The 18,443-nt window shown below is 41.6% G+C and overlaps 1 long non-coding RNA gene across 1 annotated transcript; it reads right to left on the reverse strand.

Annotated features, from left to right (window-relative positions):
* Positions 1–493: 493 nt before the first annotated feature.
* On the reverse strand, positions 494–13,591 carry LOC135504146 (uncharacterized). Its single transcript, XR_010450082.1, has 6 exons — positions 13,318–13,591; positions 11,691–11,805; positions 11,335–11,371; positions 9,834–9,952; positions 7,423–7,466; positions 494–987 (listed from the first exon to the last, which is right to left on the reverse strand). It is a non-coding gene; the product is annotated as an uncharacterized LOC135504146 (long non-coding RNA).
* Between the last annotated feature and the right edge of the window lie 4,852 nt (positions 13,592–18,443).

The raw sequence follows: 18,443 nt of genomic DNA on the forward strand, positions 1-18,443 counted from the left end.
CTAAAGATTTGCAGTTTGCGCAAGCCCAACTCAGTATGTTTTTTCTGTATATCACACTCGTCTTGTGTATGCGAGTGTGTTTGTGTGTGTGTTTCTGAGACGGAGAGAGAGGTGCCGACTGCAGCAGTAGTGGATGCAATGCAGACCCTTGACAAACACAGTCGTTCTTGCGTCACTTTAGAAAGTGGCAATGTGGCAGGTTTGTGACATCACAGAATGCCAGTTCAGAGAACCCTCGGTTGCTCCCCATCTCACGGACCACAACCGTAATAGAGCAACCAAATCAAACACTAAGTAAGTATAGACTTCCCTCTGGGAAGGGAAGGAGAAGCGATTGGTGCAGCGTCCAGACAGAACAGGAAGTGGACTGTGTTTGGCCTCCAGCATAACAGGAAAAAGACAGGGGCTGATCAATGTCAACATGATGTAGTACACGCAAACCAATCAGACTATGAGAACACATTACACAAGACATTACTGGAGCTTAGTAAACAGATACACACGTGTTTACCTACAGTGCTCATGTTTCCGCTCCTTTCAGCCAAGGACTAACAACAATATAATCCATTGTAATATACAGTACATACAGCTTACATTACTGTAGATAAGGAACAATGTAAAACAAAACCATGTGCTGTTACTGTACACATTTTATTAGTACCCCTATAGAACACATACATTTGTTTTTTAAACGTACTGCACGATAACGCTACTTATCCACCAGTCAGAAGCTGTCCACCACCTGCTCCCTTCTGCTCGTCCAATAGCATTGTGCTGCCAGCAGAGTCTGGGGAGGTCCTCCCACCCAACGGGAAGCCAGCTCTGGCACTCAGGCCTGTGATGCAGCAGCTTTAGGAAGTCTAGTGCATATGAACTGGAGAGCTGCCAGTGCAGTCCCCAAGAAAGCAAGGTAAACAACTTCTCCCTCTCTTCTTCTCTGTTCCTCTCTCTTTCTGAACTCGAGCCATGACATTTAAACCCCATTTGCTGCTCCCTCCCATCCAGAGATAGAGAACAAGACCGAGAGGGAGAGAGAGAGAGAGAGAGAGAGAGAGAGAGAGAGAGAGAGAGAGAGAGAGAGAGAGAGACAGTGAGAAAGGGAGAGAATAACACAGGGACAGTCATGAGCCATTCTGTCATAGAAGTACAGCTCAGTAGATGACTGCGTCACAATCTCTGTTTCTGTCTGTACCAACTACGCAGAAACAACACCCCCTCTGTTTCTATCTGTTCTAACTACGCAGAAACAACACCCCTTCTGTTTCTATCTGTTCTAACTACGCAGAAACAACACCCCCTCTGTTTCAGTCTGTACTAACTACGCAGAAACAACACCCCCTCTGTTTCTATCTGTTCTAACAACGCAGAAACAACAACCCCCTCTGATTCTATCTACTCTAACTACGCAGAAATAACACCCCATCTGTTTCTATCTGTTCTAACAACGCAGAAACAACACCCCATCTGTTTCAGTCTGTACTAACTACACAGAAACAACACCCCATCTGTTTCAGTCTGTACTAACTACACAGAAACAACACCCCATCTGTTTCAGTCTGTACTAACTACACAGAAACAACACCCCATCTGTTTCAGTCTGTACTAACTACACAGAAACAACACCCCCTCTGTTTCAGTCTGTACTAACTACACAGAACAACACCCCCTCTGTTTCAGTCTGTACTAACTACACAGAAACAACACCCTGTCTGTTTCTATCTGTACTAACTACACAGAAACAACACCCCCTCTGTTTCAGTCTGTACTAACTACACAGAACAACACCCCCTCTGTTTCAGTCTGTACTAACTACACAGAAACAACACCCCCTCTGTTTCAGTCTGTACTAACTACACAGAACAACACCCCCTCAGTTTCAGTCTGTACTAACTACACAGAAACAACACTTCCTCTGTTTCTATCTGTACTAACTACACAGAAACAACACCCCCTCTGTTTCAGTCTGTACTAACTACACAGAAACAATGTCTCAGGGAGGGTTTCCACTAAACCCCAGACAGTCGCCCTAGAGACAGACAACAAATCCCATGATAATACTGGTCTGCTACAAGATAAAGGCTTCAAATAGGTCTCCTGTTGGCTTCTCTATTAACAAAATAAGCCCAGATTGATCCCTGGTTTACTCAATCCCGGTTCACTCTCATCCTTCTTCCTGCCTTCGACCCTATGAAGAGTTAATCACAACAAGTAACAGACAAATATGCTGCGTAGCAATATCAACAAATGTTATTGCCTGGTTTGGACCATATACGCAATAGCAGGTACTATGGGAGAAAAGGTATCCTATGATGACATTATAATACAGCCGAACCAGCTCCATACCTCCATACCTGTTACTATGCGGTTTTATATAAGGGCAGACAACACGTATTACACACACATAGATATATATATATCTACATAATGATTTATGTAATCACTTATTGGTATATATGTAACCATATAATAACCATATTCGATTACCTCGATAATTCCTAGAATACGCTCCCCAATGCGCTTCGTCTCGATAATAAGAACCTTCCGGAACGTTCTTTTGTTAACCCCTTCCCACCCTCTACTCCGACCTCATAATCAATGTCAATCTAAACACCCACACAAACGAACTGTCTCATCTTCAGCATCGATGTTGGAAGTCTTCTCTGCGATTCCAGATGAACTATTATACAGATGTAGAGGCTGAGGGAGAAGCTGGTAATAAGCTCTACGGATGAGGCCGAAGAGGCAGAGGTTCTCGCGTAACCATTGCTTCCAACTCTCAGGTAGAAAAAACCAGATGACTCTGGGCTTCTGTTATCTTAGATTCTGTCGTCCCCCCCCGACATGAAAAAGTGACGTAGCAACTAATCCAAAATCTCTATATCTGTGACTGCCTCCCTCCCTTACTCCCTGCCTGACTCAAACACGCATATACACTCTCTCTCTCTCTCTCTCTATTTTCAGCTAGTTTGCACTGATACAGATATACGCCAACAGATCAGACCACACACAGAAAGAGATTGCCACAAGGTCTCACGATCGATCGAGAAATATAAATAGAGTGTGGTATGACGCAGCACTAATTCTCTGGGCTTTCTCAGCTGCCACTGTTGTGGCTATACACAAAACACATGCAGCAGCTTCTTAAAGAACTTGACCCACCAACATACTGCTGGCAGCCACACAAACAGCTGAGCACAGGGCTGCAGTTAAAGGGACCTTGCTACCAGTTTGCCACTTCCCACTCTGTACACCCCTTTCTCTCTGACCGTGACGGATCCTGTGGCCCCATTTAATTGGGTCTCGCTCCCTATTTTCTGTCTCTCTCTTCCTCTCCTCCATCATCGGTCTTTCCTCAGGTTTCTCTCTCGCTCTCTGCCTGGCTGTGAGCTGAGCTGACGGAGCCGAGCCTCCTCTCCTTGGTCACCTGACTAGCCACTAGTCTTAAAGGCACATCATCCAGAGGGTTTTGTCAGTTACATAACTACTTGTCTTTTTAAACATTTCCTGGCTAGGGGCTGGACTTGAATTCATTGTCTGGTGTTGTATAAAAGGGAATCCATATGGATTGTAGCCAGACAATCTATTTGTATCCACAGAAATAGGACTTCTATGTGATTCTATTTCTATATTGTGTCTCTGATTCTAATTCTTTTTCATTCTTCAGTCTGTAGGAATAAACATCAACCCTACATTTTCTGTGCAAGTCTATAGCATTGTGCAGAGATGAGTCTGTGTGATGACAACGATGGCACCAGAGACTGTCAAATGAACATGACTACACTATATATACAAAAGTATGTGGACACACTTTCAAATTAGTGGATTCGGGCTATTTCAGCCACACCCGTTGCTGACAGGTGTATACAATCGAGCATACAACCATGCAACCTCCATAGACAAACATTGGCAGTAGAATGGCCTGTACTGAAGAGCTCAGTGACTTTCAACATGGCACCTTCATAGCATGTCACCTTTCCAACAAGTCAGTTCATCAAATTTCTGCACTGCTAGAGCTTCCCCGGTCAACTGTAAGTGCTGTTATTGTGAAGTGGACGTCTAGAGCTGCCCGGTCAACTGTAAGTGCTGTTATTGTGAAGTGGACGTCTAGAGCTGCCCGGTCAACTGTAAGTGCTGTTATTGTGAAGTGGACGTCTAGAGCTGCCCCGGTCAACTGTAAGTGCTGTTATTGTGAAGTGGACGTCTAGAGCTGCCCGGTCAACTGTAAGTGCTGTTATTGTGAAGTGGACGTCTAGAGCTGCCCCGGTCAACTGTAAGTGCTGTTATGTGAAGTGGACGTCTAGAGCTGCCCGGTCAACTGTAAGTGCTGTTATTGTGAAGTGGACGTCTAGAGCTGCCCGGTCAACTGTAAGTGCTGTTATTGTGAAAGTGGACGTGCTGTTAGAGCTGAGCTGCCCCCGGTCAACTGTAAGTGCTGTTATTGTGAAGTGGACGTCTAGAGCTGCCCAGTCAACTGTAAGTGCTGTTATTGTGAAGTGGATGTCTAGAGCTGCCCCGGTCAACTGTAAGTGCTGTTATTGTGAAATGGACGTCTAGAGCTGCCCCGGTCAACTGTAAGTGCTGTTATTGTGAAGTGGACGTCTAGAGATGCCCCTGTTATTGTGAAGTGGGTCAACTGTAACGTGCTGTTATTGTGAAGTGGACGTCTAGAGCTGCCCGGTCAACTGTAAGTGCTGTTATGTGAAGTGGACGTCTAGAGCTGCCCGGTCAACTGTAAGTGCTGTTATTGTGAAGTGGACGTCTAGAGCTGCCCGTTCAACTGTAAGTGCTGTTATTGTGAAGTGGACATCTAGAGCTGCCCCGGTCAACTGTAAGTGCTGTTATTGTGAAGTGGACGTCTGGAGCAGTGGAAATGCATTTTCTGGAGTGATGAATCATGCTTCATCATCTGGCAGTCCGATGGACAAATTTGGGATTGGCAGATGCCAGGAGAACACTTCCTGCCCCAAATGCATAGTGCCAACTGTAAAGCTTGGTGGAGGAAGAATAATGGTCTGGGACAGTTTTTTATGGTTCGGGCTAGGCCCCTTAGTTCCACTGAAGGGAAATCTTAACGCTACAGCATACAATGACATTCTTGACGATTCTGTGCTTCCAACTTTGTGGCAACAGTTTGGGGAAGGCCCTTTCCTGTTTCAGCATGACATTGCCCCCGTGCACAAAGCAAAGCCCATACAAAAATGGTGTGTTGAGATTGGTGTGGAAGAAATTGGCTGGCCTGCACAGAGCCCTGACCTCAACCCTATCGAACACCTTTGGGATGAATTGGAACACCGACTGTGAGCCAGGCCTAATCGCCCAACGCCAGTGACCGACCTCACTAATATTCCAACATCTAGTGAAAAGTCTTCCCAGGAGAGCTGAGGCTGTTAAAGCAGCAAAAGGGGGGGGGACAAACTCTATATTAATGCCCATGATTTTGGTATGAGATGTTCGACGAGCAGGTGTCCACATACTTTTGGTCATGTAGTCACTATTTCATCATGCATTTCCTGTTATGTTCTGAGGCTGCCCACAGTACCGCCCTGGATAAGATAAGGAGTGTTACAAGTCACACTGTAGCACCTACCTCTCTTTTACAAACCAACATAAAAACATGTCAACATTGTGAAAACAGTTAGAGAATAACCTATTACAAATTGAATCATATGCATACAATTACTGGATTAGAAGATTAACAAATACATTGACTGATTGATTACATTTACAGTATGAAATAATGTACATTTGAAGTCGGAAGTTTATATACACTTAGGTTGGAGTCATTAAAACGCGTTTTTCAACCACTCCACAAATTTCTTGTTAACAAACTATAGTTTTGGCAAGTCGGATAGGACTTGTGCATGACACAAGTAATTTTGTTTACAAACAGATTATTTCACTGTATCATAATTCCAGTAGGTCAGAAGTTTACATACACTAAATTGACTGTGCCCTTTTAAACTGCTGGAAAATTCCAGAAAATATCATGGCTTTAGAAGCTTCTGTTTGGCTAATTGACATCATTTGAGTCAATTGGAGGTGTACCTGTGGATGTATTTCAAGACCTACCTTCAAACTCAGTGCCTCTTTGCTTGACATCATGGGAAAATAAAAAGAAATCAGCCAAGACCTCAGAAAAATAATTGTAGACATTCAGAAGTCTGGTTCATCCTTGGGAGCAATTTCCAAATGCCTGAAGGTACCATGTTCATCTGTACAAACAATAGTACGCAAGTATAAACACCATGGGACCATGCAGCCGTCATACCGCACAGGAAAGAGACGCGTTCTGTCTCCTAGAGATGAACGTACTTTGGTGCGAAAAGTGCAAATCAATCCCAGAACAACAGCAAAGGACCTTGTGAAGATGCTGGAGGAAACAGGTACAAAAGTATCTATATCCACAGTAAAATGAGTCCTATATTGACATAACCTGAAAGGCCGCTCAACAAGGAAGAAGCCACTGCTCCAGAACCACCATAAAAAAGCCAGACTAGGGTTTGCAACTGCACATGTGGACAAAGATTGTACTTTTTGGAGAAATGTCCTCTAGACTGATGAAACAAAAATAGAACTGTTTGGCCATAATGTTCATCGTTATGTTTGGAGGAAAAAGGGGAGGCTTGCAAGCTGAAGAACACCATCCCATCCGTGAAGCACGGGGGTGGCAACATCATGTTGTGGGGGTGCTTTGCTGCAGGAGGGACTGGAACACTTCACAAAATCATCATGAGGACGGAAAATAATGTGGATATATTGAAGCAACATCAAGACATCAGTCTGGAAGTTAAAGCTTGGTTGCAAATGGGTCTTCCAAATGGACAGTAACCCCAAGCATACTTCCAAAGTTGTGGCAAAATGGCTTAAGGACAACAAAGTCAAGGTATTGGAGTGACCATCACAAAGCCCTGACCTCAATCCTATAGAAAATATGTGGGCAGAACTGAAAAAGCGTGTGCGAGCAAGGAGGCCTACAAACCTAAGTTACACCAGCTCTGTCAGGAGGAATGGGCGAAAATTCACCCAGCTTATTGTGGGAAGCTTGCGGAAGGCTACCCGAAACATTTGACCCAAGTTAAACAATTTAAAGGCAATGCTGCCAAATACTAATTGAGTGTATGTAAACTTCTGACCCACTGGGAATGTGATGAAAGAAATAAAAGCTGAAATAAATAATTCTCTCTATTATTCTGACATTTCACATTCTTAAAATAAAGCGGTGATTCTAACTGACCTAAGACAGGAAATTTTTACTAGGATTAAATGTCAGGATTTGTGAATAACTAAGTTTATATCAAGTCTGGGATGTAGTGTACCTTTAAAAGGGTTGTGTTGATGTCTTCAAATAGTCTGTTTTGTTTCAGTTAATAATTTACATAGAGGGAATTTCAAGATATATTGGGTTTAATAGAGTCCACATACCTTATCCAGCACTTGACAATTCCAAACAGTACTCGGAAGAGGTTCTGAAGAAAGATAAAACAACAAGTTGGTTGTGATTTTTGTAACACAACATCATAAGAATGAACTTGTGATTCCATCATGATCCACTATATACTGTTTCATGATGCTCCAAGCTAGCTGACCAAGCAATGAGCCCATGGAAGGAACACCACAACAGCCCATGGAAGGAACATACAGAAACATATTTACCCCTGTGTTTCCTGTCTCTCTGTGCCAGTGTATTTACCCCTGTGTTTCCTGTCTCTCTGTGCCAGTGTATTTACCCCTGTGTTTCCTGTCTCTCTGTGCCAGTGTATTTATCCCTGGGTTTACTGTCTCTCTGTGCCAGTGTATTTACCCCTGTGTTTCCTGTCTCTCTGTGCCAGGGTATTTACCCCTGTGTTTCCTGTCTCTCTGTGCCAGTGTATTTACCCCTGTGTTTCCTGTCTCTCTGTGCCAGTGTATTTACCCCTGTGTTTCCTGTCTCTCTGTGCCGGGGTACTTATCCCTGTGTTTCCTGTCTCTCTGTGCCAGTGTATTTACCCCTGTGTTTCCTGTCTCTCTGTGCCGGGGTACTTATCCCTGTGTTTCCTGTCTCTCTGTGCCAGTGTATTTACCCCTGTGTTTCCTGTCTCTCTGTGCCAGTGTATTTATCCCTGTGTTTCCTGTCGCTCTGTGCCAGTGTATTTACCCCTGTGTTTCCTGTCTCTCTGTGCCAGTGTATTTACCCCTGTGTTTCCTGTCTCTCTGTGCCAGTGTATTTACCCCTGTGTTTCCTGTCGCTCTGTGCCAGTGTATTTACCCCTGTGTTTCCTGTCTCTCTGTGCCAGTGTATTTACCCCTGTGTTTCCTGTCTCTCTGTGACAGTGTATTTACCCCTGTGTTTCCTGTCTCTCTGTGCCAGTGTATTTACCCCTGTGTTTCCTGTCTCTCTGTGCCGGGGTACTTATCCCTGTGTTTCCTGTCTCTCTGTGCCAGTGTATTTACCCCTGTGTTTCCTGTCTCTCTGTGCCGGGGTACTTATCCCTGTGTTTCCTGTCTCTCTGTGCCAGTGTATTTACCCCTGTGTTTCCTGTCTCTCTGTGCCAGTGTATTTATCCCTGTGTTTCCTGTCGCTCTGTGCCAGTGTATTTACCCCTGTGTTTCCTGTCTCTCTGTGCCAGTGTATTTACCCCTGTGTTTCCTGTCTCTCTGTGCCAGTGTATTTACCCCTGTGTTTCCTGTCTCTCTGTGCCAGTGTATTTACCCCTGTGTTTCCTGTCTCTCTGTGCCAGGGTATTTACCCCTGTGTTTCCTGTCTCTCTGTGCCAGTGTATTTATCCCTGTGTTTACTGTCTCTCTGTGCCAGTGTATTTACCCCTGTGTTTCCTGTCTCTCTGTGCCAGTGTATTTACCCCTGTGTTTCCTGTCTCTCTGTGCCAGTGTATTTACCCCTGTGTTTCCTGTCTCTCTGTGCCAGTGTATTTACCCCTGTGTTTCCTGTCTCTCTGTGCCAGTGTATTTACCCCTGTGTTTCCTGTCTCTCTGTGCCAGTGTATTTATCCCTGTGTTTACTGTCTCTCTGTGCCAGTGTATTTACCCCTGTGTTTCCTGTCTCTGTGTGCCAGTTTGTCTTGTATGTTAGACAAGTCAACCAGCGTGTTTTTCCCGTATTCCTTTTGCTATTCTCTTTTCGCTAGTCCTAGTTTTGACCCCTGCCTGACTCTGGGCTTCTTTCCTGCCTGCCTGATCATCCTGCCTGGCTTGACCTTAATTCTGCCTACCCTTCCGTACCCTTTGGACTCTGAACTGGTTTTGACTGTTTTGCCTGACCACGACCCTTCTCTTGCCTTCCCCTATTGGATTAATAAATATTGTAAGACTCCAACCATCTGCCTCCTGTGTCTCTGCATCTGGGTCTCGCATGATAGTGTGTGTGTGTGTGAGTCTGTGTCTGTGTGTGCTGGTGTTAGCTATGGCTGTAGCATTACAACCACTTAGCACCAGACATAGGCAGGGCTGGAGAACCGTCATTAGGTTAAGCTACACACCACAAGGCAAACCACATCATGTCTGTGTACAGTGCTCGCGGATTAGAAACATACTTTTAATACCTGGGCTGTAAATGGAAGCTTTGTCTTACAGACCGATTCGTGTAAAGTAAGTTGATTTCCTTCACGCTTGAGCAGAACCACTCCAACACAACTGGGCTGAATTATGCATTAAATAAGCAACCTTGGAATCAAATTGCTTGGAGGAAGATGATACAGTAATAACATGATAATTACATTGTAGGACATAAAGTATGTTGCATTGACACAGGTTCAGAGAGACCGAAAGAGAGAGAGAAAGAGAGGGAAAGAGACAGAGAGAGCGTTCACTTCAGCATTCACTCTTTGGGTTCAGCTTACCCGGGTGGGCAGGGAAGGAGACTATTGGTAAAGAATGAGCTTTCTCTCAGTGCTGCCTCTTACTCTCCACCAGCAGCAAGGTGATGTAAGGGATCGGTCTGATCAAAGGCATGTGTTCTCTGAGGAGACATGGTGTTGTGTATTAAGTTGTATTGGGGTTATGCCACAGAGCATCATGGGAGTTGTATGTGTTGATTATTAAACCCATGAGACAACAAAAAATTGGTTAACGAGTAAGTCTGAACCTCCAGGATCTATTTTGTCCGGAAGAAGTCAGTTTTTACTAGTTTAAAACTATTATTTACCATGGTACAGTCTAGGCTAATGTGTTCTCTGAGGAGACATGGTACATGCAGGAGTACTGATCAGAGATCTGGTCTCCTCTCAGTCAGTAGATACACAGACTAAACAACACAGCACAACGTAACACTTGGAACAGAAGCAGGAGGCCAATGGTGTGAGGGATTACCAGGTTGAAGCCAGGTCCAGGTTCCTCCCCCTGCTACTGGTATATAATGTACTACCTGCACCAAGATCAAATCAATGCAATACATATGCAGTGAGCGTAGTGCAGTAAGAACTATAATCTCAATCAATTGTAATGGAAGATTCATTTAATGTGGTAATGCCTATAACACATGAATGTTCCTATTTCTTTATTGTCATACCAATATATAAGGCAAATCCTATACAGGTCATCCCATATTTGCATCATAGACAGCTGGTGGCAATTTGTGTGCAATGAATGCCCAGTATGCATGAGTATGCCCAGTATGCACAATTTAAACTAGTCACTGTATAAAGAAAAGACAGATTTGTGTTATATTGACGATGACGTGCAGTGTTGCCTTGACAGTGCTTCCAGTGATGTGCAGTGTTGCCTTGACAGTGTTCTCAGTGATGTGCAGTGTTGCCTTGACAGTGCTTCCAGTGATGTGCAGTGTTGTATTGACAGTGCTTCCAGTGATGTGCAGTGTTGTATTGACAGTGCTTCCAGTGATGTGCAGTGTTGTGTTGACAGTGTTCTCAGTGATGTGCAGTGTTGTATTGACAGTGCTTCCAGTGATGTGCAGTGTTGCCTTGACAGTGTTCTCAGTGATGTGCAGTGTTGTATTGACAGTGCATTGAGTGATGTGCTGTGTTGTGTTGACAGTGTTCTCAGTGACATGCAGTCACTAAAGATGCATGCAACCTGGAGCTGGAATCCTTTCTGTCAGCGATTTATACCCATCATTCACTGGGCACTGCGTTAAATTTAGCCATGTCATCTCAATGTCCTGCTCCACTTCCTAAACCCTAATCTCTCTCTCTGGCAAGGTAAGTGCCCTGGTCTGGTCTGTATGCCTGCTCACTGCTGTTGTTGTGGCTGTATGGGAAGAAGCCTTCGCCATCCATCCCTGAAATCTAACACCATATGGCTCAGCAGTTTGTGGCACTCTTAGAAATGTGTATATTACTATCATAGGTGTTCTATTTGTTAGGTGTTGTGTATACTACTCACCTTATTTTGGCCCCATCGATGTTTCACCTTTGTTCTACTGAAAAATAAGAAATGTAAAGGTACGTGGATGAAAACTTATCCAACAAACTTTGTCCACCACTTCATATCAGGACATAGCCTATGCAGCTCCAGACGTCTACATTCTTGCACAGTAAACACAAACTCCCTATACATCCAATGACAATATGAGTAGATTGATGATCTAGCCTAGACCTACATAGTTATGTTACTTGGGCTCCCGTGTGGCGCAGCAGTCTCAGGCACTCAGATCCTGAGTTCAATAAATGTAATTGATTGAACCCTCCAACATGCACACAATTAAAGAGATATCTGTATAACTGAGATAATAAGATCACCATCCACTGCAGTCACTTTTTACTGTTGAGGTTTGAAGGCCTTGAAGTCAAGAGAGTCCTGGTCATTCTTTCCCACATGGTGCCAGCCATTCTCATAAACCTGACCGGACATAACCTGTGGAGGGAAAATAAACATCACACATTTTATTGAACTCCAATCAGAATACTGCTGTAATGTTTCACTAGTCAAGCGGCAGGTCACCTAGCCTAGTGCGGCAGGTAGCCAAGCAGTTAGCGCGTTAAGCCAGTAATTGAACGGTTGCTAATTTAAATTTCTGCACTGATTTTGGTGAAAAAATAATAATAAAATCGGTAAATTTGCAAAAATCTATCAATTTGCATTTAAGCAACGCACTTAACCCTAATTGCACCAGTGCCCCTGTGACAACAATTTTGGACCCCTTGTGGCCCCCCTAAATGTGGAGTATAAAATCATTTTTACATAACAAATTTTTGCTATCGTTCTTTTTTTTACATCCGTTATTAGACAGTGGCAATGTGGAAAACTAATTCAACCCACACATTTTCTAGAGGGACGGCTTTAGGCGGAACACAACAGTATCGTACCACATGCATCTGCATTATGAACATGGTATTTTGCTTGCTAATGCTTGCAGCAATAACTTCTAATGTAACTGGCCCCTCTAACAGTGCAACTGGCCCCAGCTTGGTTCCCTTGTAGAAATGGTCTAGATCCACCACTGGTCTTGGGGGGAGTGGGATATGCAGGAAACACATTTCCTTTACACACTTGTATAAGCACCGCCTATCGATCTCTTTTTTTCATGAAAAGGTAAAATAATCTCAGGTGGGAAGATCACATATACATCGATGATGAGACGATAACGTCCAGTGTCCACATTCAGTATTGAAAATGAAGGATTATGTATGTTTATCTAAACTGCAAAACAGCGACACCCACCGTCCAGGAAGTGTAATGGTTTGGGGGTTTGTTTACATCAGAAATACAAAGTGCGCATCTCATCCTACTTTCAATAATCATGTAATCCATCAAAAGGCCTACTTGGGTAAACATTAGTTTAGTCAAAGAAAGCAGAATTACGTATTTTATTTAGAGGATGACATTATTAATATCAACAATAATTTATGTCTGTATATCCTATATATTACATTACATATACACTACCAATGGTACATCCTTGTAAATATAACCAAACTTGCCATACCACTCCGTACCCAGCGTCATAAAATACGCACAGAGAGACAGACACGCAGGTAAATAGAACTGCGCAACATCCTCCTTTGACAGTGTCAAGCCCTCTCTCCTCCGCAGCATCATTTTTTTACTGTTATGGTACCCTCCCCATCACCTTGCCTTCAATTTGATGCCCTATTCCCAGGTAATACGATCACTTTTACTAGGGATTATACATTTTATGCATTAGCCTATTGGGCTGACACTTTAAGATTATTCATAGTGTAAGAAAATTCATAACAACTGTTTTAAAACCCCATAGCCCCATATCCTACATGGCAACACTGAGGATTTCTATTAACATTAATACAATATCAGAAACATGAACTGCCTGAAACCTTTAGAAAAGTTACACAAACATTTTCGATTGCAACCTAAAAGTATTTCCTGATTATATATTTACAATTTCACCTGTTATATCCTGGGATGTTGACAATGACAGTAGACTGAAGCAACGGTGGTGTGTAATGATCCAAGCCCTATCCCACCACTTGGGCAGAAAGGACTCACCTATGGCCCATCTCCTCAGTAGCATGTCCTGCGAACATTCTGAACAATAAAGTGCGACACTACTAGAGTTGTATTCCTGGCATTGGTCCCTTCATCATTTATTTCAAGACGTTTGCTTTTAACCTGATAATCCGTCGAATTTTCCAGAGCGCCACATTCAAACCACGCCCTCTCACACACCCCCGATGTTCGATTGGCCACTGTACAAAAACGTAATACTGCGTTGTCGGAATCACATGCTTTTGACGCATATTCACAAACATTTGGAACTGTCACGTTAAAATGTAATACTCAAGACGTGTTTTTCAAAGATTTTGAAGTGCAATGACAGTAGAGTATTCTAGGCCTACTGCCCTATAAAACAATAGGTCTACCTGTCCATAGACTAATGAACTAATAAGGAAAACAGGTCATGAGGCAAATGAAATCAACTTTCGTTCAGTTTCCCTTTGCAATAACAACATATTTAAACCCTTACAAAACTGTAGAATGGTCATTAGTACAGAAGGGGGCGTACTAACCCAATGATAGAAAGCTTGGTTTGAAGGAAGCTCTACCCTCTGTGGAACAGAGAACAGTGCTGTTCATAGTCTCCCTGTGTTCTATATATTTGGGGAATTTAGGTCTATACCGATTCACTGATTCAGTTTTTCAGTTTTACTTGATTGTGGTGAAGGTGATTTCTAAGAGTATACTGCATAAAATAATTGTCCATATTAGGCTAAAGTAGTTTTAAAATGATCCATATTTCCTTAGAGCAAGTAAGGCACAATACACATTGGACTGTGCATATGCGATCAAAGCAGTGGACATCATATAGGCTGCATTACAACAAATGTGGCGATAAATTACGGTATGTTGTATTAGACAGTGTATCATGGACTGCAAGGTGTAGCAGGGCCAAAGGAAATTAACTTGGTTGAGTATAACATTGCATCACAGTGGAAAGAAAGGGATGATGTTTTCCAGATTGTTTTTTGTTTCTCACAACAGATGTGCTGCTTTAACTGGGAGCTTCCTCATAGATTTTAGTTCAATGACATCAGAGGACTTTTGCTTTGTGGGAAAGAGATATTTTATCACTTGTGCATCCAACACTAGTCACTTGGGTATCTAATGCAAATAATACATCCTCTAACGCCTATCAAAAAAGTAGACATTGCAAATTAGTCACTTGCAATTCCTCACATCTGAAGTTTATTTCTGCATAATTAATCTTCATTATACACCTTTTAGTTAAAGTCAAGCATTTTGTACTGCAGCCTGAAGTACCAGAGGAGTATTATGAGAATGTTAATATAGTTATACCAGAGGAGTACTATGATAATGTTAATATAGTTATACCAGAGGAGTACTATGATAATGTTAATATAGTTATCCCAGAGGAGTACTATGATAATGTTAATATAGTTATACCAGAGGAGTACTATGATAATGTTAATATAGTTATACCAGAGGAGTACTATGATAATGTTAATATAGTTATACCAGAGGAGTACTGTGATAATGTTAATATAGTTATACTAGAGGAGTACTATGATAATGTTAATATAGTTATACCAGAGGAGTACTATGATCATGTTAATATAGTTATCCCAGAGGAGTACTATGAGAATGTTAATATAGTTATACCAGAGGAGAACTATGAGAATGTTAATATAGTTATTCCAGAGTACTATGATAATGTTAATATAGTTATACCAGAGGAGTACTATGATAATGCTAATATAGTTATACCAGAGGAGTACTATAATAATGCTAATATAGTTATACCAGAGGAGTACTATGATCATGTTAATATAGTTATACCAGAGGAGTACTATGATCATGTTAATATAGTTATACCAGAGGAGTACTATGATCATGTTAATATAGTTATCCCAGAGGAGTACTATGAGAATGTTAATATAGTTATACCAGAGGAGTACTATGATAATGTTAATATAGTTATACCAGAGGAGTACTATGAGAATGTTAATATAGTTATACCAGAGGAGTACTATGATAATGTTAATATAGTTATACCAGAGGAGTATTATGATCATGTTAATATAGTTATCCCAGAGGAGTACTATGATAATGTTAATATAGTTATACCAGAGGAGTACTATGATCATGTTAATATAGTTATCCCAGAGGAGTACTATGATAATGTTAATATAGTTATACCAGAGGAGTACTATGATAATGTTAATACAGTTATACCAGAGGAGTACTATGATAATGTTAATATAGTTATACCAGAGGAGTACTATGATAATGTTAATATAGTTATACCAGAGGAGTATTATGATAATGTTAATATACCAGAGGAGTACTATGAGAATGTTAATATAGTTATCCCAGAGGATTATTATGATAATGTTAATATAGTTATACCAGAGGAGTACTATGATAATGTTAATATAGTTATACCAGAGGAGTACTATGATAATGTTAATATAGTTATACCAGAGGAGTACTATGATAATGTTAATATAGTTATACCAGAGGAGTACTATGATAATGTTAATATAGTTATACCAGAGGAGTACTATGATAATGTTAATATAGTTATACCAGAGGAGTATTATGATAATGTTAATATACCAGAGGAGTACTATGAGAATGTTAATATAGTTATCCCAGAGGATTATTATGATAATGTTAATATAGTTATACCAGAGGAGTACTATGATAATGTTAATATAGTTATACCAGAGGAGTACTATGATAATGTTAATATAGTTATACCAGAGGAGTACTATGAGAATGTTAATATAGTTATCCCAGAGGAGTACTCTGGTGGAATCTGTGGAAAGAACTGAAAACTGCTGTTCACAAATGCTCTCCATCCAACCTCACTGAGCTCGAGCAGTTTTGCAAGGAGGAATGGGAAAAAATTTCAGTCTCTCGATGTGCATAACTGATAGAGACATACCCCAAGCGACTTACAGCTGTAATCGCAGCAAAAGGTGACGCTACAAAGTATTAACTTAAGGGGGCTGAATAATTTTGCACGCCCAATTTTTCAGTTTTTGATTTGTTAAAAAAGTTTGAAATATCCAATAAATGTCGTTCCACTTCATGATTGTGTCCCACTTGTTGTTGATTCTTCACAAAAAAATACAGTTTTATATCTTTATGTTTGAAGCCTGAAATGTGGCAAAAGGTCGCAAAGTTCAAGGGGGCCGAATACTTTCGCAAGGCACTGTATGTGAATGATGTACATTGGGACATTCCAGCCCTGTTACAGCGGTCAAATGGTGTGAATATGAGATAGCTAGCTACAGTGTCTCCCTCTATTGGCCCATTTCAGAAACCCTCTCAGGTTTGGATCAAGGCATGCTCCACCACGAGGATCTTCTAGCAAAAACAAGCTGTGAAGCTAGACACTCTTCCATATTAACTGTCCAATGTTTAGTGGGTGGGTTGAGCTGGACACATTGATCCCCACTAAAGGTTAACCATGTCGGGGTTCTGGTCTGATTAATACTGTATATATCAAGCATCATGATATCACGGTGTGTACAGTATAATCATCAGACACTTACAGTTTTTGCTTCAGGTATTTTGTCCGTAGTGACCTTCCTGTTGTGATGTATGCCTACTTTATTCAAGATCTACTTCACCCCCCTCTGAAATGAAAACTTGATATGCTTTTCTTATTTTATTGGAACACTGATACAAGCATTCCTACAGCTCTATGCTGATTTAGATACATATTGTAGCCCATTACAGTAAAACTCTGTGCCAATTTGTAATGGTATTGTTACGGCAAATGAGTGAGGAGGTGTGGAGTCAGGCGCAGAGAGCAAAAGATGTGGGAAAAAACACGCTTTAATGTCCCGGAAAAATAACATGAACAAAAGTAGGAAAACAAAAGATCAGAAATATTAACGGACAGCGCGAAACCCAAAATACAAAACAAAATACACTCAAACATAGAACAGATGAACAAGCCCGCACGAAACAGAAGCGGGCTGAACAAACTATATATAACCCTACCCTAACAACCATACAAGAAACAGGTGATACCAATCAGACAAAACCAAAGGAACACAGAACAACGGATCGGTGATAGATAGTAGACCGGCGACGACGACCGCCGAGCGCCACCCGAACAAGAAGGGGAGTCACCTTCGGTAATATTCGTGACAGGTATTTCCTAAAAAAGAAAGGCTCTGTCAAAATGAAATTTACCTCATTGAGAAAATCACCTGATCCTAGTCTAGCAAACTAACTTAGCCTGTATTGTTTTTCTGTTGAAAGACCTCTTTTCTACTCTGTTGTTTTATCCGCCCTCCACACTGTAACACAGGTCTGCTGAAACAAACTGAGGGTATGAGAGGTTGCTTTCCCAGGAGTAGACAGAGTGAGAATACACAATACAGCCAGCCAGTTCTAGAATGATTTCCCTGACTCTGCAGATATTCCGCCTTCACTTCAGCAGCCATTGTTCTGCCTCCTTCACTTCATGCTCTAAGGAGCTCAAATTGGCCGATTGGATTTCTGTCCTACGTCTCATTGTTTGCCCCTTCCTACTGGACAAAAACTGGTTGAATCAACATTGTTTCCACATAATTTCAACCCAAAAATTAAACCCAAAAAATTAAATGTGATTACGTTGAATCAATGTGAAAAACTGAATGGCATTGGCGTGATCCTGATTTCATATTTATCTCCCGAGCCAATCATTATTATCATGAAGCAAAGCCATTTATCATCTGAAATGTGCACACGTAATGGATAACACATACATGCATTCAGAAAGTATTCAGACCCTTTGACTGTTTCCTCATTTTGTTACGTTGCAGCCTTATTCTAAAATGGATTTAAAAAAGCAACTATCATCAATCTACACACAATAACCCATAATAACAAAGCAAAAACACGTTTTTAGAATTTTTTTGCAATTTAAAAAATAAAATAAAATGGAAATATATAATTTACATAAGTATTCAGACCCTTTTTTTCAGAACTTTGTTGAAGCACCTTTGGCAGCGATTACAGTCTCAGGTTATCTTGGGTGTGACGCTACAAGCTTG

The sequence above is a fragment of the Oncorhynchus masou genome, chromosome 18, assembly GCF_036934945.1.
Source record: "Oncorhynchus masou masou isolate Uvic2021 chromosome 18, UVic_Omas_1.1, whole genome shotgun sequence".
In the NCBI taxonomy this organism is placed as follows: Eukaryota; Metazoa; Chordata; class Actinopteri; order Salmoniformes; family Salmonidae; genus Oncorhynchus; species Oncorhynchus masou.